General features: G+C 42.7%; 1 protein-coding gene across 3 annotated transcripts in view; it reads right to left on the bottom strand.

The window, feature by feature from the left end:
- ANKRD11 (ankyrin repeat domain 11) overlaps positions 1-24,337 on the bottom strand; it is a 1,275,279-nt gene that overhangs the window by 586,894 nt on the left and 664,048 nt on the right. The gene's annotated exons all lie outside the window — the stretch shown is intronic.

Genomic DNA, 24,337 nt, shown 5'->3' with positions numbered 1-24,337 from the left:
CACAGCTGGAATTTTCAATGGGGACATTGTTTCCTAGCACACTGTGGAAGAGATTTGGAGTGGTCAGAAAACTATCAAAGTTGGGTGCAGAGCTTCAGGTCCGAAGGTGCAGAAAGAAGCTAACTGATGTAAGCAAGCAGGTGGCACATACATGCGACTCAGTTCTCACACTAGGCAGTATAGAGTCAGCACAGAGATGCTTAAATTACTTTAGGACTTATGGATTGAATTTCAAGCAGGTCGCAATATATCATTCAGTACGATTCACAGGAATTGTGGCCTGCAAGGATCCACACACCACCATCTTCGATTACTTTTCAAAAGTGACTTTAGCTATTTATTTTTTGCAATGCAGATCAATTCTCCCCCCCCCCCCAAAAAAAAAACCAGGGCTGCATTTTTAAAACAAAAAACACAAACTTCAGTGAGTGTTGGCAGTGGTTTCCTGGACCCTAGAGCAACCACCCTAACCCCCCTGCCTCCCCCAAAGTGGAATAGGTACAAAGATAAACCAAGCCCTCTTGCAAACAAGTTACCACACCAACATAGTAGTCAGTCGTTTTCCAATGGTTTGCAACCAAAAGAACTCTGGTCACAATCTGTTCATATGTATATAGGTTACCAAATCGCAATTGGAAAGGGATGGCCATAGAATGTCACTTCCAAATTGCAATTTGGTATCCAGTTCAGAACCCATTTTAGCAGTCAGCAACACTTTAGACCAAATAATCTTTTATTAGTCACACTTTGTTTCTGTGGATCAGTGTTTGTGACTGCTAAGAAGTATAGTACACTTCGTCCTTTGTTTTCTGCCTCAATTTCTGGCAGTTTGGTCACTTATAAATGAAGCTACCTGCATTTTTAGTTCAGGAAAGGTGGGTAATTTTATTCCAAACTGCTACAACAGCCCTCACACCAGTCAAATTACATACAGCATCATCTGCCTTAAAATAATTTACAAGGAAGCAAATCAAGACCTGGCTGTGCCCACTAAAACACTCACTCAACTCATGATAAGGGGACTTCATAATAGAAAACATTAAGCAAAATGCTGGAAACAAATAAATGAAAACTTGAGAGCTGTAAGTCTGAAGTACATCGTTAAATGAGAAAGAAGAACTGTGTCACATTAGATCTGGAAGTTTTTCGTGAGTAGTACCCCTGCGCACTAGTAGGTGTCATAGTTTGGCTCCGCATAAGGTCTTCTGCATTGCCTATAAAGGTACCACCCCAGAGCACTGATCTCAGTTTCTTTCGCAACTTTCCACGCAAGAAGCGTGGTGCCACAAATAACACTGACCTCTGGTGTGTAAAACTAGGGCCCTGAAACGGGAACAAACCCTGTCCCCAGAAATCCATTGGTAGAGCGGGCAGGATTAGTGGATCGGTAAGGAATCTGCGGCTACATAGTCTCTATCAGGTGAACAAGTTACTTACCTTTGGTAACGCTTTATCTGGTAGATTCTTCTAGCAGCAGATGCTTGCCTTGAGATAAATACCCAAGCAATAACTCTCCGGAGGTGGGTTTGTGAAAATTCTGCAGGACCGAACTAGCAAACTAATGAAATTTAATATGGACAAAGTGAAATCCAAAAGAACATTGATCTGGGTGGAAAAATCAAAGAATTAGGTTAAAAAATACTTGAGGCTAGCAGTGAAATTTACAAGCTAAAAATATATTTAAAACTAGAAAACACAATTTTGTGGGTCAGCCTAAAGCATTTTGGGTGTTCTAGTCTGGCTGTGCTTCCACTGAATAAATTAGACAGACACCTGATAACAATGATATGTGGGTGAAACAGAACTGGAGACATGGGGATTATTTGCTGGCCCTTTGCGCCACGGGTACGTCACTTTTTATCACATAGGGGGTGGCAGTTGGCTGCGCCGGGGAGGTGTTTTTAGTGCTATGCATGATGTGACCACAAGGAAGAACTTAAGACACGGCAATTGTCCAGTCATACAGCTTGCTGGAAATGAATAAACACTTGGGATAACCCCCTCAAACAACATTTTTAAATAGAATAAAGAATGGATTTCATAAGATGGAAACAGTTATGCATGTGTTGGTTTATACAAGTTATTACACTTCTGTAACTTTTATGGTTTTCAAACATCATCAATGACTGTAGTTACAGGAGTTGATGAAGAGGTTCAGTTTTCTACAACTATCCAAGAGAGGTTCGCTCCTTTCCCAGTGTTTGACAATAGTTCACAGCCATCTAAATATAGACTCTAACTAAAGTGACAAGGAGGTGCCAGGAAGTAAACAGGGTTACCTTTTACCACTAGCCAAAATTACTTTTTGACATTGCTATAAAACCACTACTAGCTATGCAAAACACAAAAGCAGTGGTAAATGCATCAATCAGTTGCTCATCCAAGTTCGCTTCCAGTTTAAAAAAAAGAACTGAAGTAGTCCAGGAAGTTAGGATAGATGTCATTTTGAGGTATGTTGAAGAACGGCTGATGTTTGAAGAGCTGGGATAAAGCAGTATAAAATACGAAAAAACAAAATACGATTAGTAAAATATGGATTATCGCTTATTCCAATACTAGAATGCTAGGAGAAAATACCTTCGAATAAATCAGCAGCTACACTATGCTAGTGTGAATCTAAAGGAGGCTATTTATAGCTACTGCAGTGCTAACCTAGACAAACGCAGATGTTAATTCTTCATGTCCTATGAATGAGATGGTGGTCAATGTAGTACGTGTATTAAAATATGCTTCCAATCAATTCAAAACATTTTAACCCCTTCGCTGCCAGGCCTCTCTACCTTGCCACACCCTTTTTGGCTATTTGGGGTAGTTAGTGCTTAGGCCCCCCCATACCTTTTTGTCTACATAAGGTAGCCGTGCCAAATGTGCGTCCTTTTCTTCCAACATACTGAGGATTCTAAAGGTACCCAGAGGTTGTGGACTCCCATAGATCAAGCCAAGAAATTATGCAAAATACAGTGACATTGTGGAGTTATAGGGAGGGAGGGGGAGGGGCCTGCAGAAGAGAGTGTCAGTTTTGTTCTCTGCAAATGGTATCAATGAAGGGTTTGTGGTGCTAAAATCGCCATCTTCCCAGGCGCGTAGCTAGGGGGGGGGGGGGGCGGTGGGGGCGGACCGCCCTAGGCGGCAGTATATTTCGGGCGGCCGCTCGGCACTGGTGGCCCGTTGCGGCTGCGGCGGCCTTTATAATTTATTTAGGGACACAGTGTCACTAAATAAATTATAAAGTCCGCTGCGGCCGCAACGGCGCGCGCAGCCGGGCGGCCCAGTTCAAGTGTTGTAACTTGTTGGTCCCATCCCAGCCTGCTCCAGGGCCGTCAATCTTGGAGAGCGCGCGCCAGCGCTACCAATGACGGCCCTGGGCTACATTTTGGCCCGGCCCTCGCGATGAGAACGTAGCGGTGACGCGTCACGCGCTTCACCACTACGCACTCTCGTGAGGACCCAATTGTGGCCTGGGGCAGTCAGTCTGCTGCGTGGATAATTCGTTCTATACAGCGCAGGAGAAAAGAAGTTTGTTTATTCCTAATCACCTTCCCTGACCCCTGCAGCTGCTTATCACATCAGGCTGTGACACAAAGTTTGACTAATGGAGTAGTAGGTAAGAGAATGTGTGACTATTTATTTTTCTTTTAAAAATATGCGCAGGCCCAGCAGGACACGTACTTCGTGTGCGCTTCATTTAAACAGTTTTTATCATTATCATGGCTGATGCAGAACAACAATAAGACAAAGACAATAACAAATGTCCCAATAACGCTGGTGATTAATGATCCGCTGGAGAGCAATAATTTGTCTGTTAGTAGTTTTTAAATGCAGATGAACTGTATTTTGTGTGGAAGCTCAGTGGGTTACTGCCTTTGTCACAGAGATCCCCCTGTTACTTGCAGTTCAGAAGTTACAGTCCTAACATAGGACAGTGACCAATGAACTGTCACCAAAGAGCTGCATACAAACATGAATGGTATAGATTTTTTGTTTTGTGATATAGTTAGAACTTCCTCAGTCTTTCATCATTCTAATGTTGCTAAAATGAGTATGTTTGGGCAGATATACATTTTTATCAGTAAAGCTGACCCCCATGGAATACTCTTTTAAATCCTAAGGTTGTGTTTCCCCAGACCAAACCCTCTCAAAATATACTGCCCACCAGTATGGATGACATGTGATTCCTACACCTTGTAATCCTCATTGGCTTATGTGACATTCCCTGTAGACTGATTTACATACTTGTAGGATTCATTGTCTCTGTATAATGTGTTCGTGATGTAAAGTGCTGACACACTACACTGATATGAGTAGCGCTAAACAACAAATGCATATGAGAGGGGCTACGGAGCGATGAGGAGCACTGGTGGAGGGTGGCAGTGAGGGAATCTGAGGAGGAGGAAGTTGGAGGGGCTGTGGAGCGATGAGGGGCACTGGTGGAGGGTGACTGCAGGGCTCGAGTCGGGGTACCAGGCGGGTGGACGGCATCCCCTCACTTATTTTAATGGGAGCTCGATTACTGGAGCAAATGGAGACACACATTTACTCTTTGGCCTCTCTGGGGCGAGATCGGAGCTCATTCAGAACGCTGCTCACGCGCTGGCTTCTCTGATGCAATAGCATCTAAGGGGTGAGCGAGGGGAGGCAATGAGTCTGATGGTGCAAGCCACCTTTCGTGACATCACTTGCTGTTGTGACGTCAGCGTCCCCCCACTTCTTTTTTTAGGACTTGTGCCCTGGGTGACAGTGAGGGAATCCGAGGAAGAGGTCATGGTGTGGAGGGGGAGCTAGGGTGAGATGAGGAGCACTGGTGGAGGGTGGTAGTGAGGGAGTCTGAGGAGGAGGTCATGAGGGAGAGAGGCTACAGAGAGATAAGGGGCACTGGTGGATGGTGGCAGTGAGGGAGTCCAAGGAGGAGGTCATGAGGGGGAGGGGCTATGGGGAGATGAGGGGCACTTGTGGCGTGAGGCAGAGGGAATCTGAGGAGGAGGTCACTAGGGGGGCCATGGAGGGATGAGGGGCACTGTTGGAAGGTGGAAAAGGTATTTACAGAGAAAGAGATTATTAGTTTGGTGCCAAAAAAGACTTTCGCATCAACGCTAAAGCCGGCCCTGTCATGGCCTTTCTGTTTTTATTTATTTAATTAGCAGTCGGGTCATAAGGGCTACTGTGGAACATACTTTAAAGTGCATGCTAATTATATTTACTGCTATATTCAATGTTTTAAGTTTGAAGGTGATTTTACTAATGTTTTTACCGGGAAAAAGCAAAGTGGAGCCTGATGGTGCCTGATATGGGGCTGGGGCCCAAGGTCAGCTGTGAGATACGGTGCACTGGAGAGAGGAGTAGTGGATAATCAAGCCTGTAAGGGAGAGCGTTGCCGAGTCCGGGGTCAGGTGGAGGTAGTAATGAAGAGGGATTCTCCCTGAAGGCTCACACAGAGGGAGCCTGTAAGGGAGTGCGTTGCAGAGTCCGGGGTCAGGTGGAGGTAGTAATGAAGAGGGATCCTCCATGAAGGCTCGAACAGATGGAGCCTGAGTAGTATCACTTGCCTGATACTCCCACCTCAGAAACCTCCTCTTCCCATCAAAGGAACATTACATGGAAAGTGATAATATTTAGAAAGAGATTTGGAAAAGAGTGAGTTTTACTGGCCTTATAAGACTAAGAAGAGATAAAGGAGGGCCCTGAAGCAGGCCTGCCCAGACATATATGCGACAAATCGAGCCCGCAGTGGCCCACCCAAATGCACCCTTGGCCCACCCAAATAAAAAATCCTGGAGACGGGCCTGATGTGTGGCAAGAATATTTGTGCATGTTTGTTGTGTGGCATTGCTCTGTGGTGGTGACTGTTTTTAAGCTGCCTCATCTGGAGGCATCAGACTGGGCCTCAGTGGGTTTATCCTGCTGGCTACGATGCATGCTAGTATTTTACAATGAACATTTATGTGCGATGGGGATAGCGTTATGTATGGTAAGGGTTGAATGGTCACACAGTGTTAAAGATCCTCAACCCTTTACGTTCAAAGAATAGGTGAGCACAGCTCTAAACGGTTTGAAGCTGAAAGCATGGCTCTCCACAGAGAAGAGGCATGGGGCTTCAGAAAGCATTCCATAAGCGATAATTGACTGGGTGTATAATAATGTTAACAGACAAATCTTGTAGTTCCAGCAGCACTTCCAAAATAAAGACCCATTACACACATTAAAATCCCACTCCGCATTGAGGAAGAATCTAACAGCTTGGACCCAGGGGCTTAGTTGATCCTCGACCATTTACATTCAAACAATGGACGTCTGAAGCTAACAGCATGGCACTCCACAGAGCAGCTCTGCCCTGGCACTGCCTCCCAGCCCGTGTCTCTCTCGGCAGTGGCTCCCTTCCCATGCCCTGGGTAGACTTGGGGGTAGGTTACAGGCTCAGCCCACAGGACAGGCGGCTCTCAGCTTCCCACCATTGGCTGCACTTCCAGCCCATTAGGAAAATTAAGCCCTCTCTCCGGTTTCCTGAGCGGCTAATGCCGTTTTATGGAAAACCTTCTCATTCTCTTCATCACTCCCTGGCCTCTCTCCCTCACAGTGGCCGGCCTCATTCTCTTCCTGTCTCGCCTGTTGGTCGCCCCCCTAAGTATGTGCATCTACAGTCCCTCTACCAATTTGCCTGCCTCTACTCCTTCATTACCTACCGCTGCTCTCTGACACAAGCCTGACCAGGTCATTGCACGTTCTTTTTTCTTCCTGCATCGCGTCCTCTTCCATGAGGTCCCCTCCCTGTCCGGAGTGTGTCTTGCTGTGCATTGCCCTCCCAGGTTCCTTCGTGCCCTCCGTCCCCAGACGTGAACCAACCCCTGCCATAGAGACCCTGGCTCTGGCTGCCACCACTGTGGAGTGCTGCTGGAGGCTGAGTGAGTTAAGAGCTAAACGTTTTCAGAGGGGATATTTAGTGAGTGGCAGAGTGGCAGCATAGCTGTGTGTTCTCTTTTATACTGCCAGACACCAGTGTATTCAACTGTGTAGCCTTGGACCGTGTCATGTACGTGCATGTAACTTGCATGATCAAGGTAACTATTAGCGGCGATACTACGTGTCTCTCGGACCTCTTTGAAGTGCATGCCAGGAAGGGGGGGGGGGGGGGGGGGGGGGGGGCAATCTGAGGGATAGCCCCGGGCGCCACAAGCTCTAGCTACGCCACTGCATCTTCCCAGCTTTCAGGAACAGACAGACTTTTGACAGGAAACCAAAATCTACACAGTTTTGGCATTTTATTGGCACACAGCCTATTTTTCGTACTTTCAACCTTCTTCTATTTAGTGGCAGAAATGGGAGTGAAACCAATAATGGATCCCAGAAAGCTATACATTTCTGCAAAGAAGACAACATTCAGAATTTAAGGAAGGAGTTATTTGTGTAAAATACTAAATGGTTTTCCTATAGACATTTAGTGGAAAAAAAAACAGCCATTTGGGCCTACATTTTCCTAGGTAACTTCTAAATAAGCTAGTTTTTTTAAAGCAATATACCGTTACATACACTTTACCATTCTGGTTGCAGGGATATATCAAGCTGGTAGCTTTACCAAGAACCGAGGTACCCAGTTCCAATAACTGTGCTGCACCTTGCAATAGATTTTTATTGTGTACCGGGTACAAAGCAATTAATTTGGTAAAATATAAAGAGTAAAAAATAGGCATCAACAAAATATATGTATTTCCGAAATGTGAACAAGATATGGAGTTTAGAAGCAGTGGTTATTTGCACATCTCTGAATTTGTGGGTAGCCATACTAGCATGTGAATTAGGGGGCATTTTTCAAAATGTCTTTTTTACACACTATCTCACATTTGGAAGGTAGAAATGCATAGAAAGACAACTGGTAATAACACTTGTTCTACTATTCTGTGTCACCCAAGTCACCCAATAAAAACGGTACCTCACTTGTGTGTGTAGACCTAGTGCCCATAACATGAAATGGCCCAAAACGTACTGGGAGACTTCAAAATTATCGATCACAAAAAGACATGGTTTTGCGAGGGATTCACCTGCGCTTTTGGTACCGGGTTTTGCGGCCATCTAGGGAAACCTACCAAACCCAGACATTTCTGAAAACTAGACACCAGGGGGCGTCCAGGGAGGTTTGGCTTGTGTGGATCACCAATGTTTTCTTATCCAGAATCCCATCCAAACCTCAAATTTAGCTAAAAAGTCACATTTTCCTCATATTTCTGTGTGGCAAGGTCGTGAAATCACAGCGCAGGCACACTTTCCTGAACACCCAGCGTTCCCCTAATCTCCTGATAAAAATTATACCTCACTTGTGTCGTTGACCAAAGCAGAGTCAGCTATGAAAGCTTAAGAAGTAAAACAAAACTACCCTTTTGGACCCATTTTAGGTTCTCTACTTTGGGTACCCAAAAAAGTGTGGTATCATTTTTATCAGGAGACTGAGGGGAATGCTGGGTGGTGGGAAATTTGTGCCAGCACGGTGATCCCACAACTTTTCCACACAGAACTGTGAGGAAAGTAACTTTTTAGCTAAATTTAAAGTTTGTAGGGGATTCTGGTTGATAAAAAACAGTGGAGGATACATGCAAGACAACACCAGCCAAGCATCATCCATGCACACCACCAACAGCACCAGCGAAGCAAGAGGCCACGCACACTGCCAGCCAAGAGACAGTCCACACATACACCAGAAGACGTGCCATCTACGTAGACTGTAAGCCAAGAGACAATCCACGCACACTGCCAGCCAAGCGCTAGTCCACACACACTGCCAACAAAATGCAGGTCCACACACAGCCAGCCAAACCTCAGTACACACAGACGATCGGCTGAACTCCAGTTCATACACACAAACTTTCAATAGTGTCTAGTGGTATTCTGCTTAAAAATATCGCTGTACTGGGAGGTGTGGCTTGCGTGGATCCCCCAAGGTTTTCTGAGGCAGAAGCAGCCAAAATGTGTTCACAAAAGAAGGGGACCAATCCTTGCCTTAGCACCGCTCCCTAACTTGCCTATAAACATATCTCAGGTGCCTAGTGGGCTTTCTGCCCCCAACCACCCCACCCCACTACTTCTGGGGGGAGGCTGCATTGGCATCGCCCATTATGGGCAGCCCACAACTCATATTTAAAAAATCCCTGGTGTTTAGTGAGCTTTCTGTACACCTTCCCTTTTGTTTAGAATGGTACTGCAGCCCTGCTGTGAGCTGGGTCTGGAGCTGTTCTCCCCCTGGGCAGACGCCTCACCTACTCTGTTCCTCCAAGCATTGTTCTCCCACAAATTACGTTCCATGTGCACATCCACGCTATAGCACCTGATGTCACCCCCTCACAAACCATGCAGACGGTCATTAGCCTTCTCTCTTCCCTGTACAAACTGGCCCATTATGCCCCCACGTCTCTAAACTCTGCCCCGCCATGTGCAATGCTCCCCTTCGTTCTCTCTACACACCGCACCCCTTCACTCCCTGCACAGAAAAACCTTCACACCGTCAAATCTTCAAAATGAGTGGACCCTTCATTGGCACCCCCACCCTGCCTAAGGCATCTTTTTTCTACATACACTCCACCACCCTTCCGCTGCACACTGTACCCTTCTTTTACACTGCACCACCTCAATCTCCATACACTGTATACTCTACTTGCCTTTTAAAATATTATCTGTACGTTTCTCTCCAACAATTCCTCGTTCCTTCACTGCGTACCATAACCTACCCATCCCCCTGCATAATCAATACAAATTTCCTCATTATCTACTACACCTGGCTGTTTCCTTTCCCGGTACACTGACCCCAACTTTCTCCCTGTCCTCACCCTTCCCATATCTCTACACATAGCTGCGCAGTGCTCTCACTCTGCCTCCTGCCACCCTGCTTACCCCTTCCGGAGACTCTCTGTGCAAATTTCGCCCAATCATTACCTTCACACAGCCTGTTCTCATGCCACTTACTCTGCCTGTCCTCCTTGCACACTGCTGTCATTCCTTCTCTGGAAACTGCCCCGTTTTTGGAGGGAGGTGGGGGGGGGGGGGGGGTTGTTTAGGCTTGTGTGCACACGCAGCCATATTCTAGGTGCCATTTTGTACCATTTGTATGTGATTGGTGCCGGACAGCCTATTTTTGATTGCCAGATGAGTCGGTACGCCAGGGTTACAGCGGCCAGGACCTAGTCTGTCGGTGCTGTGGCTGGGCAGCTGTTGTTTTCTTGACAGTATCCAGTAGGGGTTTATGAAGCATCTCATGCAACCATCAGGTGCGGCATATTTATATCTGTATTATATGCAAAATACAAGCAAGACAGATTGCATTCATGGTTGAAGAGTAGTGAAAGAGGGGGAAGAAGCTCCATTCATGGACCAGGTGGGTTGCTGGTCTCGAACTGCCATGCATCAGGGATCGTTGTGGGAATTTAGCTGGACAGATCATTCCGCAGGCTCGGGCCACCACTTACAACCTCTGGTCACCCCTTGATTTTGGGTTTTCAAGCGACGTTCTTTTGCTGAGCCTTAGTTGCATGCTCTGGTGTACTGTACCTGCTAGTAAAAGACGGCACGGAATGTACAAAGTTCTGAGTGTGGCAAATCTGATTGTGCAAACTAGGGAGGGGAGAAGCCGGTCTCTCAGTGGCTCTCTGGTCTACTCTAAAATATCTTGAACAGTGTAACATGATTTCTAACCCTCCGTCAACTCAAATCACCCTCTGATTTCTACCTCCTCCCCTCAGCTGTTCTTTATAACCCACATTACCTCCCCACCTCTCTCTCTGCTAACCAGACACCTCAGGCTCTCTACCCACAATGCACTATTACTATACACAAAGATATTAGCATTTTGGGGAAGGTTGCTCCATCCACAGACCCACCTCGTCCTCTACCTTCTGTCCCTTCTTTTAGGTCCCCTAGGTCCTTCTCTCCTGCCACCTTTCCCAACCCTTTGAGGTTGCATTAGGCAAATACAGAGTACCAGTCAAATAAGCAAAATAGTATTCCTCCCCACCTCTCTCCCTGATAACCAGACACCTCAGACTCTCTACCCACAATGCATTATTACTATACACAAAGATATTACCGTTTTGGGAAAGGTTGCTCCATCCACAGACCCACCTCATCCTCTACCTTCTGTCCCTTCTTTTAGTTCCCCTAGGCCCTTCTCTCCCGCATCTCCTGCCACCTTTCCCATCCCTTTGAGGTTGCATTATGCAAGTATAGAGTACCAGTCAAATAAGCAAAATAGTATTTTCTCAAATGTATGGTTACCAAGAACTTTGTGACGCAAAGCTCTGCTCAGACACATATGGACCATGTCAGAGCTAGCACCTGGAGGCTGAGGCAATAGAATGATGGGCAGACTGCAGTGGCAGTTTTACCTACTCCTATTTTGCAGTCCCCTTCATTGCTGTATCTATCCATCAAATGAAAAGTGGGTTTGCTTGGAGACTCTCGAGGTATTTATACATTGAGGTTTCTGTACACCACTAGCATGTCATTGGTAAAGTGCCTTCAATTACTTGGCATATCACATCTGATGGCCAGCTTAGAGCACTTAACGGTTTTGTATAGTTGTAGTCCTCCCAGACATCAGTGCAATTTGGAATGGACTCAGGAGTCTATGAATACTCTGTTTAAATTAATAAAAACCAAAACAATATTTCAAAAGACAGATAATATTACATATAAACAAGGATCGGTGTCATTTTCAAAACAAAGGAAGAGTGTTTTACTATGTCAGTTACTGCGATCACACCCATCCTCTGTCTAAAGTGTTTTAGTATCTTTAATATCCATACAAGAAGATTACTTTTGTAACATTTGGCTCAACTACAGGGTTCCAGTTTAAAAACAATTTAACCAGACTATAATTCATGGTATTCATGTACATTACAGGGGAATTTACATAGACAGTTATCACAGGCTCGACTACAAGGTACCAGTGTAAAAATGAATTAACCAGACAATTATTCGTAGTATTCATTTACGTTATAACTGAGTGAACCTCAGGCAAGATTATATAGACAATCACTGGGAACCATGCTTTCCCCCTGACTGTATTGCTTTTTCACAAAGCATCAGAAATGTAATAATTTTGCAGTTCATTTGAGGGTCTGTTGGATCAAGATCCTTAATTTTAGCAGATCTACAAAACGGATGCCCTACCCTTAAAAACTTTTTTCAATAATAAAACCCAAGTATATTTTAAAAAGGTATAGAAACATATCAAATGAATAAAATCGTGCGCTTCTGCACCACATAAGTACATGTCCTGGGGCCACTATATTTCCAGGTTGGTTGTTCGGCCAGGCTTGGCAGCAGCCCACCCCGATTTGCCATTAGCTTTTGTTTTTTTTAAGTTCAAGAAAAGGTTTATTGGAAAGATTATTATGATCATAAAAACAATACTTCATATATGCAGTTATTTGTTAATACATAAATACATGAAGGTGTAATAAAGAATAACAATATATAATATCCATTAAAATAGTAAAAGGATAATATAGAAGATGATATGAATACAAGCAAAGGTTCACAGAAATCGTAAATAACAGTACATGTCAAAAATACACAATTAAAATTAAAAAAAATATATATATAGATATATATAATAGAAAATAATAAATTAAACATAATTACAAATAAACAATAGGAGGTCACGGAGGCTTGGTCACTTCTTGTTGTGAGGGAGCAGGTAAAGGAGTTTTCTTCACGATATCGTCTAGAAATTGTGTGAGTGGGCCCCAAAGGTGAGAACGTTTAGTAGCAAGAGAGATAGGATGAACGAGTGCTGTATCAAGGCGATGATTGTGACATACAGCATACCACCAAGCTAAATAGGTCAATTTAGAGGAATCTTTCCAGTTTTTTTATATTTGCTGAAAAGCTACAGCTATTAACAAATCAATAAGTGGTAACTGAGATGGACTTGTTTTCCGGTCCGGTGTTAAACTACCTAGGAAAATGTTTGTAGGGGAGAGTGGAATTGTGGTGTGAAATATAGTGTTGATTTGGTGCCAGACCTGTTTCCAAAATATAAAAACATGTGGACATGTGAAAAGCATATGATGGAGATCAGCGTGAACCTGGGAAAATGTCCAGTAAGTGTTGAGATTTGTGTTGTGTATTTTATGTAGGTATGTGGGCGTAAGAAACAATCTGTTGTAAATAAAGAAGAGTCTTTGTGTTGTGCTGGCCGCTCTGGATGATTTCCTAAGTTTTGTCCAAATTCTGTTCCAAAAAGAGATAGGCCAATTTGTTCCCAGATCGGATTCCCACGAGAGTTCCACTTTGGTTTTGTCTCGGATCTCAGGAGGTACCATTAAACGGAAATAAATGGTGGACGCTTTGGGCTTTATGTGCAAAAGGTTATGCCATGGGAAAAGGGGGTGGGAGGGTGAGGAAGGTGAAGATTTGAGTTTAGCATAAGTATCAAGTATTGCTTTCTGCAAGGTCAAAAATGTAGGTTTAAAGGAAGAAGGCAAATGATAAAGAGTTTGTAATTGCGTAAATTGAATGGGTGTGCCCTGATCTAAAAATTGATGAACCCAGAGTAGACCTTTATTTCTCCAAGCCTTCCAAAATATAGGTTTCCTATTGAGAAGGATTTGTTTATTGTGCCAAATTGTGGAATTGAGAAAAGTGTCTAAATTATGTACTACTAAGTGGGGTGCAGTGGATAGTAGTTTACAGGATTGCTTAATTATGGGAGTAGAGAGCTTTTGTGGTTTGCGAGTAAAGGAGAGATATTCCTGAAATGAAAAGGGAGCTAAAAACGAGGTCTCAAGATCCACCCAGAGAGGTTTATCTTCAGATTGATTAGTGATCCAATTTGATAGTTGTCGTAACTGAAAGGCTTTGTGATAATTGGAGAAATGGGGGAAATTGACACCGCCTTCAGATTTTTGGTTTGTTAATTTCTGTAACGCCATTCTTGGTTTTTTAGCATTCCATAAAAAAGAAGTCAAAATAGAATTAATCTTTTGAAAGAATTTAGATTGAATGGAAAGTGGAATGTTAGAAAGGATATACAAAACTATCGGAATCAACATCATTTTGATTGTGTCCAGATGACCCCACCAAGAAAGATGAAGGGGATGCCATCTTGCGACCAAAGTTTTAAGTTTGGAAGAATAGCTTATGTTTTAAATGAAAAGAATATACTGTATTCAAGTATTTGCACGGTCTCGCAGTTGTGTAAGATTGAAGAACCAAAATGGGACCGATTGGCTAGTTTACATTTGTCTTCTAGCAGTGAGTGCAGGAGTCAGAAAGCAGAGGTACAGCATATTTATTCATTAGGCAGCCCCCCCCCCACCCCCATTTTTTTTCCCTCCAATGGCACCAGTCGGTGAAAGACGCTTCACTGAAATAGCCATGAGACATTTTGAAGAGAGCACATTTTACCTGTAGTGCAACTCAACCACAGGGAGAAACCAAAACATTATTGCACGACTGGAACATTGAAATACAGTCCACAAATGACTGAACAAAATTAATGTTTTAAGTTTTAAAGACACTGAACAAATACTGTCTTATTGGTTATATACAAGGTAACAAAAATGCTTATAACTTTTCCTTATTATAACTTTTAAGCATGTTGCACAGCACCCACACTTGTCTACAACATTGCTTAAGAACATTGGCAAAGCCAATACCCCCGTCTAGACACTTATAGGGTCCCTAAAGCGAGACCTATTGGCTATGCCACTGCTGGTTTGTTTTGGGGCATTGGCATGCCCATTTTAGGCAGCCCCTACCTCTACATATTCAAAACAAAAAATCCCTGGTGCCTAGTAAGCTTTCTAGGGGGAAGGGGTTGCGCAGAAAAATCAAAAATTGCCAAATTATGGGCGATCAAATGCCCTTGCCCAAGGGGCCCTCAACCCCCCCCCTCTGGTGCCTAAGGGGGGGCGTCTCCTGTAGCAATCCACAAGCAGGGATCCACTATGGAAGGGTACCTTTGTAAGGGAGAAATTCTCCCCTTTCCAATGATACCTCTCCTGTCTAGCTATGTGCTCAGGGACTGAGATAGGCTCATTTCACTGCCTAGGTGGTCCTGGGGCTATCACCCCATTTCACTTTCAGTGTAATGACGTCTGTGCACCATGCGCACCGATGATCAGTACACTGCAAAAACAAAATGCCTCCGGCTGCTGTGGAAGCTCTTACACAGCTCCCGAGACTGAAATAACAAAAGAAACTCCTCTGCTGTTTACAGCAGAGGGATTTCTGACTGCTGTGCCGATGACGTAATGGTTAAGTCCCTGGCAAAGCAGCACCGCAGCAGAGGACGTAGACACTACGTCCTTGGCATGCAAGGGGTTAAACAATCACATAGCAAGCTTTGTTTTAAGGAGTTAAAACAATTGCAAAAGCCAATATGTTCCACTTGTGCGGGATATCTCCTGTTGGCTTTGTCAATCTTTTTTTACATATCGCACAGAACCACGAGCTGCTGTGTAACATAGCATACAAAACAAAAACAAAACGCAGTGACAGGATGCGTTGACTGTCATAGTGCTTTTTTCTCCCTTAAGTTATGATGCACAGTAGTCCGCGCTGCTGTGCAACATACAACAAAAAAGCAGCAGGAGGGGCTTGGCAGGGCAGCAATCAACATGAGGGAGGAGGATTGGGGAGTGTGGGGACAATGGACAGCAGGAGGAGGGCGAGTGGTGAGTAAAAAAAAAAAAGAAAAGAAAAAGGTGTTATAGCACGGCCAGCGCTGAACGCATCATCAGTTTTCCCCCCCTTTAAGCCATCCAAGTTTTACAGTAGCCAACGCAGCTGTGCAACAAGAAAAAAATAACTATGTGAGGGAGTTGGGAGGGTGGCAAGCACCACAAGGGAAGATGGTAGGGGATTGTGGGATGACAGGCAGTGGGGTAAGGGGGGCGGGGTGTGTAACTGACAGGTTGTTCACAAAGCAAAAAAATAGTAAGTAGCTCCAGCAACAAAAGCAGTGGATGAACATTCCAAAAGGAAGAAGTACTACTTGGCCCATGCTCCAGAGAAAAAACAATTGCAAAAAGACAAGAACAGAATGCTTGAAATAATCTCAGCCACTGGCAATCATTGAGGGCCGCATCCCAGTCCATCATTTTCGCCGACCTTGCCACCTCAGTTTGGAAGCAGCCATATGCAAATCAGTCTTGACCAGGTTCGTCTCGGGAACAGTCCAGCCCAAACTGCCAGTTGCAACCCTAAGTGTGAATGGTATACCCAGACGTGTGTCCTCTGCTCACTGTGCCACTGGAATCAAGCTATATTAGGCTGATGAGCCCATAATAAAGGTGAAACAGGTCCTGGACTGCTTGTTTTACGGTTCAGGGAGCCCCTGGCCTGGCAGTTCAGGCTGGATTGTTCCAATGTGAGCAGGGTGAAGGCTGATTTGCTTACGGCTGGGTCCAAATTGAGGAGGCAAAGAACGAAAAACAATGGCTTCAGATGCGGCACCAATCGATTGCCAGGGCGGAGATTAATTCAAGCATTTCATCCATCACCTGTTGTTCCAGAGAAAACAAACATGAAGGAAGACAGGAAACCAACAGGAAATGCAAGGAAATGAGAAACAAGAAAGCCAAAAAATGGTAAGTACTGGGAAGGCTTATAAGCCCCTTTTAAGATTTTTTTTTATTTAATTTACCAAAGATTTTGCAAGCACAGAGAAATTTGCAGGCATATAAGGTTACTGAATTTCTTCAATTGTAATTCATGTTTGCTCGCCCAGTCTCCATACAAGTATTCATTATTTAATCAAAACCTAAAAACCTAATCACATTTATTCAAATTCAGAACATAAAATACTGATGTGTCATTTGTAATACACAATAACCAAAATCTTAATGCAAGGATGGAGTGTAAATAATAGTCACGTTTCAGGAGGCCAACAATTGGAGGTGGCCTGAAAGGCAACAACTTCACACTGATTTAAATTGAGAACCACATTTACAGTACACATCAAAAAAGCTTCAAGCAAAACTCCAATAGGGAAATCTGAAGTAAAATAAAAAAAACATGAACACAATGGAAGTTTTTCAATAAATACAATGATTTAATTTAAAAAAACCAAGCCTGTTTCTTAATATTATCTAAACTGTTCCTATGAACGTTAGTAAATAGTCAAAACATTTTAATCAGGCAAGATGTAATTACGGACTAAAAAGTAGAGTAATCTAACTCCTAAGGTATATTACGGATTTTGACAGTGCAATAATTGCTCATTTTTAGGGGCCCAAACAGAATCGCAAAAAACTTTTTAAAAAAAGATTCTATTTATCCTAACAATGCCATTCACCTCACAATCAACCTGGTTATCTTACACAACGTTACACAAAATATACCTTTAATCAATAGTGGGGGGGAAAAGCAATTGCATACCAGAATAAAGCTAGAGCTTATCACCTGCTCATTAGGAACTACACATTTATTGCGAACTGATAAACAGAAAATCTGTAAATAGCTACTGCATACCTCCATGTTTATTGCTCACGTGCTCAATATAGTTATATTTTGAAACCGAAAGAGATTAACTCATCAATGATACCTCTGTTGGGGTACAGAGGAAAATTGAGTATTTGACGATCCTTGGAAAAGAATGCACTGGCAGTGAAAAATAAGATACTCTCCTTTTGGTAATGTTCTGCTAAAGGATACAATAAACCCTGTAGATTCATTAAATGAACCATTCTGAGGAGCCAGATTGAATTTGGATAAAGTTGGCACTGTTAGGTACCAGCCACGACAAAGAGCTGCGTATCTTTTTATGACACCATGAAAAAGGGCATCTGGCGGTCCAGCACCAAGTACAGAATCTTTTTAACATACCCATTCGGGAAAAGGGACAAAGCTATTCGTACAAATATGGTAAAACAAAAGAGAAATCTCTAAAAGGGGAGTCTAGAGGGCCACTAAGAATCAACAGAAGGCATTCTAACCATTCGGCAGAGAATTGCCAGAGGAACATACCTTGATCCTCTAAAGGACACCACCTCCTGCAGATTCCAGAAGAGAAATATTCTGCATCATTCAAAAAGGACTATGGTTGGGGAAAAAAAAGACAATTCACAGTAAAAAGGACCAATACTAATCTATTGAATTGAGATTTTTCACTGCTTGATGCCAGACAATAGTATTTAGCAGTGAAGTGAACAGAATGCCAAGATGCCTCCTTACAAATGTCCTGAAGTGGAAGAATGCTCGAGGGCCAAAGTGGCACTAACCAGTCTGGTGAAGTGAGCCCCTAAACATGCTGGGACTTTCATCCTCACCAGATCATAAGAATTCTAAATAGTTCTAGACAACCACTTAGAAATTATTTCTGTCAGCTCTACCAAGCCAAGATTGCTGAAACCCTGATAGTTTAACTATGAAGTATTGGGTTCTATGAATATTATGGCTAAATGCCATTCGAAGGTCTGATCTATACAAACTATCCTTGTTAGAAGGATGAGAACGCTAAAAGTAGTAAAGGACTAAAAGTACTTGAGGCACACAGACTTGGTTTGTCACTTTTCGAAAAAAGAAAGCTTTACTCCAACAATCATCACCTTTAAAAATGTTGTAAATGGGGGAGATGCTAATAAAGCTTGCAGCTCACTCATTCTCCTAGTGGATATAATGGGAAATAGGAAAAGAGTTTTCCAGGACTTAAGAGTGCAAAAATGTAAAGCCTCAAATTGCTGCTCAACTATAGACATACTTTCATAATGTCCCTGCTTCGGATTGCCCTTACAAAAATGTATTCCGGTATGATGGCAAATACTACTCTCAACTCAAAAGTAAAACTATAAGAGAAGACTGTGTGCCAAAGTTTGCTATTCTCTTGGTTGATGCTCCTAGAACATCTTGTATATTGATCCCTGGGAATCCCTTTATTAACTACATAAGATTGTGGAAAAGATACATTGATAACCTATTCATGATCTGGTCGAGAAACAATTTACAGAATTGGTTTGATCCGCACACATTTAATGACACAAAAATCAATTCCACCAAGTGAGATTATTCACACGTTTCTTTATTCTTTATGCTTTTCCTTCACAAGTAGACAACACATTTCGTCCTATTGAAGGACTTCTTCAGGGCCCTTCAGTATTAGTTAAAAGTTTTGACGGTGGAAAGACATGGAAGGAGGGCTGTATGCCCTGAATACGTTTCGAAAGTTACCGAGGTCAACATTGACCAATACACCGCTTAAAGAAATATGCCATATAGTACCAGTTCTATCCAGGATCTAATATAAAAAATGCACAGAAAGAGCACCTTAAAGTCTCCCCAACCTGAGAAGTGAGAAAATTCTTATAGCTTAACGAAATACTGAAGAGCCCTGAAGAAGTCCTTCAATAGGACGAAACGCATTGGCTACTTGTGAAGAAAAAGCATAAAGAATAAAGAAACGTTTGAATAATCTCACTTGGTGGAATTGATCTTTGTGTCATTAAATGTGTGCGGATCAAACCAATTCTGTAAATTTTTGATGTGAAACTTATTTTCACATATTGTCGCTTTTGATCATCGCACCATGTGCAAATAATCTTCCAGCAGTGAGTCGTACGCCTAAATATCACAGCTGTCCCGGCAATTCAAGCCTACTAAACAGCACATGACAAGTCTCATGAGCGATTAGTTAACTAACCCGGGTGATTTCGTCCACCCTCAGCTGCTAATAGAATTCTTATGCCAGCTTTTCGGCTCACGGATTACTGTACCAATTCAGCTTTCTCACCTTATATGTCCTGATGATGATCTCGAACAATTGAGATCGAAACGCCGTTGACCCCTTACAAATAACTCTTCCTATAGTATAAAACGTTTTTTGAAGAGTTTTCTACAATTGTTGTTAATGCGATGCCATAATTTTAAACCTCACTATCACTCTGCACGTCACACTTTGTAGGTCTCGCATGAGCCAGCGCATTAGCGCTGCTCTGGCGAGAGCTTTAGTAAACAGGGGATTTGGAAGTGCAAACTAGTGCTTTTCATGCCTCCAAATACAGTGCATGTGCGCTGGGCGCGCGCACCATTTGTCAGCCTGCCTGATCACTTTCGCGGCCGCTTTGATGTTCTCAGTGAGCCGCGCGGCTGCTGAGAACATCACAGCGGCTGTTAAAGTGCTCACCATTTGCCACCCCCTCCCTTGGCGGCTTAGTAACAAACCAAACAAACTCCTGGCCAACTTCCTCAGAGCGTGACAGGCAAAAAGCTTCATACTAGAAGTTAGAGACAGTAATGGGATAAAGCGCTCACGAGAGGTAGCTGAAAGCTGCGCTCCCCACTTTACAACAGCAGACCAAAAGAAATTTGAACAACCCATCTCCAAAGAAGAGATCATGACAGCAATATCAGAGCTCTGCCCATTTAGGGCCCCCAGCCCAGACGACTTTACAGCACTTTTTAGAAAATATTTTTAGCCTTCAACTACTTCCCATTTTAGCAAATGTCTTACTCAAAATAAGGAGAAAACGTGACAACCACAAAGGCACAAACAAAGCTATATTCCTGCTGTTAACTACTGGCAAGACGGCTAAAAACTGTCTCCTGTAGGTTTAGGTTTCTTTAATGCAGCTGTTAAAACTCATTAAAATTGCGACAAACCACCTTTACTCAATCATTATATACCCTTACCAATATGTTTTGTCGCTGGACAGCAAACAGGTGACAACACCAAACAAGCATTGGCATAGCCAATAGGTCTCGCTTTTGGGACCTTATAAGTATTTAGTTAAGCAGCACAATATCCTTGGTGCAATAACATCAATTGTTGCATGGCTAAAAACTTATAAGGTCCCAAAAGCGAGACCGATTGGCTATGCCAATGCTTGTTTCACTTGTGTGAGCACCTGAATACTATTATTGTGGAAATAAATGTATCACATGAACTGTTTTTTGTCCCGATGTACATTGTTTTTGCTCCCTTAAGGAAAATTATTTTTCAATTTTCTAGTCATAGTGCTCTCCCTAGGATCACTTTATAATTGGACCTTTTTAGGTCACACCTGATACTTCATCTAGGCAGAGTCTATTCATACTCTAATGAAACCACCAGACATGATCACATGTATAGCCACTTTTTGCCCGTTATCCAACAAAATCGTGAGAAGTGTTAAACATTAAAACGTTTTCGATTCAGATGATCTTGCCCTAGAAGTCACTTGCTTTTCATTCAAACAAGGTAGCAACATGAGAGATCACACAATATGAGCTTGTAAGCCCACGCAGAGTGCAAACAATTACCTTCATGTTGGGATACGTCCCTCGTCACTGGCCACCACCAAATGTGTAAACAGCTGACCTGTAATTTCACTTCCAACACCAATCTGTTGCATTATCAATACATAAAACATGACCTTCCATTCCTCTTTATGTGCAACTTTACAAATGAAGTATACTGTATTAGATGCCCTTCTACCCTGCTGTATATTGGATAGACCTCTCAAAAAGTTAGAGTGCATCAGACAATACAGACGCAGGGCCAAATGCATGATCCAGAATACCCCGCCGGTTGACTACTACAATTTTATCAATCAAAACGAAAATGAAATTCCGTGGTATGTCAGACGTTGGAAAACGAAACCTCACAAAGTGGTAACCTGGTTTTATTATTCATGTCTGCAATGAAGGTGGATCATTGGTTGTCAGTCTATTACAAATGGCCACAATACCAGAGAATAATGGAATAGGATACTATAAACTCCTAGATAAGGGTCTAAATGCACACCTCTATAACAATGCATTGCCACTCTAATATATTGACAGATCCTTTTGTTCTGTCTTTGTATCCACTAGCATAAGGTTTACTACTTTTCAGAACCTGTCTTCCTTCTCTTAGATTCATTATCATAACCTTGAGATACACCCCCAGGAATGCTATATGCATCTTCTGTTCACACTGAAGCCATCACTTGACATGCCTTGAGTAAACACAACCGTTGATGTAGCCATGGTGTCAATTATGTTGGATATTTAATAACAGGGCTCGAGTACTTGTTAATCTTAAAATAAACAATCTTTATAACTAACATTTTTACCTGTGTCCATCCATTCTCTAATTCCCGACAGTGTCTCAGAATCAGTAGCATTTCCACTTCATTTAAGAATCTGTTCACTCTTCTATTGTTATAGGTTTTAATAACGGACATGTCTGCTCTGCCCTTAGTACTTTGCTCACAATTGGGCTGATCATACTTTTGTACAGAGTGCATTAAAACTGCTGGTCTTTTGTTTGTACATGATTTGCCTTATTGTATTTACTCACCATGATCAATTACTGTTAGTATTGTATGATTGCTGATTATGCACCGGATATTTCTCATGGAAAGGCACAATCTGAAGCATTGCACTCCAACAACAAATTGTTTATCCTCCTATTTTTGTTTAATTTAATACACTACCGGGTGCTATTCTAATTAGGCAGTTCACACAACCAGTGGGCAATGTCTTGGTAACTGTTCCATCCTGCGGTTTAACAGCGACACTTCAGGTGCACTTGCGTCATGCCCCCTTGTTCGGCTACATTGCTGTTAGAGTGGGGGACAGAGATTCATTCCGGTTACATGCTTGCCTTCCAATGCCTTGGATTTGCTTGTGCCTCTGTGCAGGTCATTTTTGTAAGTCTTAATTGGCCCCATTTCCGTATCTCATGCATCTACCAGATACCTCATAAACATCCATTTTCCAACTAAGACGACAGCTACACTGGGCTCCCAGTTTGCGTCCTATCAGTATAGACAAGTGCCCCTGGGATTATGATAGAGGTAAGGAGTTGGAGCATATTTTTCTGTGAGTAAATTCTCATCTGACGGACTCATCTGCTAACATCCCGCCAAATTTTCATATTGTATCATTACTCAACTTTTGCATTTATAAGTATTCTTTTCACTTACCACCTTGCTACTTTGGTTTCCTTTAAGACAGTTTTGCGATCATGCATTTTCTGCTTATCCATTATTAAGAGCCAAAATCTAACTCCACTTGAAGGGTTTGTTCATCTTTTTCGATGACTAACCTAAAGGGCTCTGATCCACTCTTCCCAGTTGCAACTATGAAATATTCCACTCAATACCATGCAGGTCTGTGTAATCATCCACCCTGCATTACCTGTCAACTCACCAGAGACAGTCTGGCCCTTGTAAGTGCCCTTTTTACTTTGATTTATCTTACTTTCAACCAACCTCTCATTTATTGTGCCTCCAATTCCTTTCTAGACTACAGCACTCTTCACTGTCCCTTATTCCTGAAGACTTCATATTAACCAGAGTGGTTTAAATACTGTACACAATGCACAGACTCGTTGATACTCTGTCAAAACAATTCATGGTGTCACGATGTCTTTATTTATACTCATTTGTCATCAAATCACTTTCAGCACCACATCACCGTTAAGACCTCTGTACTACTACGTATGTTACTATGTGTAAATAAATATATTATTCTACTATTTAGGTTAGGTGTCTTGAATATTTTTTTCTGATTTCTCACCTCCAGATAGATGTTGCAGCCCTTTATTCAAGATTTTTATCTTTTTAAATGTGTCAGTAGTGAACACCGGTCTTACAGTATTATTGCCCTTCGTTCCTCCATGGCATCTTGAGCTCACCCTTGTGCTTGTTTAAAACTATACATTTCTGAATATAGTAAGTTCTACTCGGGCACATGTAAACAGAATTAGGAGAAATGTAGTTTTATGATTCTTTTTGTAAAAAGAACAAGTACATTAAAGAAAGAGGAATGAGTGGGCAGAAAATGCAGACGGTCGCTAAATAGGTTTTTAACTGTGCCCAAGTTGAATCCTTTTTCTTCTAAAGTAACAGGCAAAAAAGATGCCTCTGCTCTAAGCAGATGAAAGCACTCTCAACACCAGGCTGCAATTATGTGCCACATACTAGAGGAATGAATGTTACCTCCAGTAACGACCTTTCTGGTGGATACTCTAACTACAGATTCTTCAACTTTCGAAAATCCCCCCCCCCAGGCGCTAAACTTGATCTAGAGAATTTTTCAGCAGTCATGTTGTGCAGCTCTGCTCTGACTCGGTTCAGCCTCAAATTTTTATTTTACTTTTCCGCACCCACAGTGGAGAGTGAAACAGTAGGTGACAATGTGCTGATTTCTATCATATAAAAAAGTTCCAAGTTAAAGAGAACGCCACAGAATGGGGGAGGTGGGAAGGAAACTCAGAATCTGTGGTTAGAAAGAGTATCCATCAATAAAAGAGTTGCAGAAGCAAAGTAACTTGGTCTTCTAATGGATACTTTAAACGTCAGACTCCTCACTCTTTTGAAGAGATACCAAAGCAGTACCTGTCAAAGGTAGAGGATTTGTGCAAAGAGTTAAAGTCAAAAAGTCCTGCAGAACT

This window comes from Triturus cristatus, chromosome 12 (assembly GCF_964204655.1).
Source record: "Triturus cristatus chromosome 12, aTriCri1.1, whole genome shotgun sequence".
Lineage (NCBI taxonomy): Eukaryota > Metazoa > Chordata > Amphibia > Caudata > Salamandridae > Triturus > Triturus cristatus.
The sequence above is the reverse complement of the archived record's forward strand: the minus strand, read 5'-3'. Positions and strand labels throughout refer to the sequence as shown.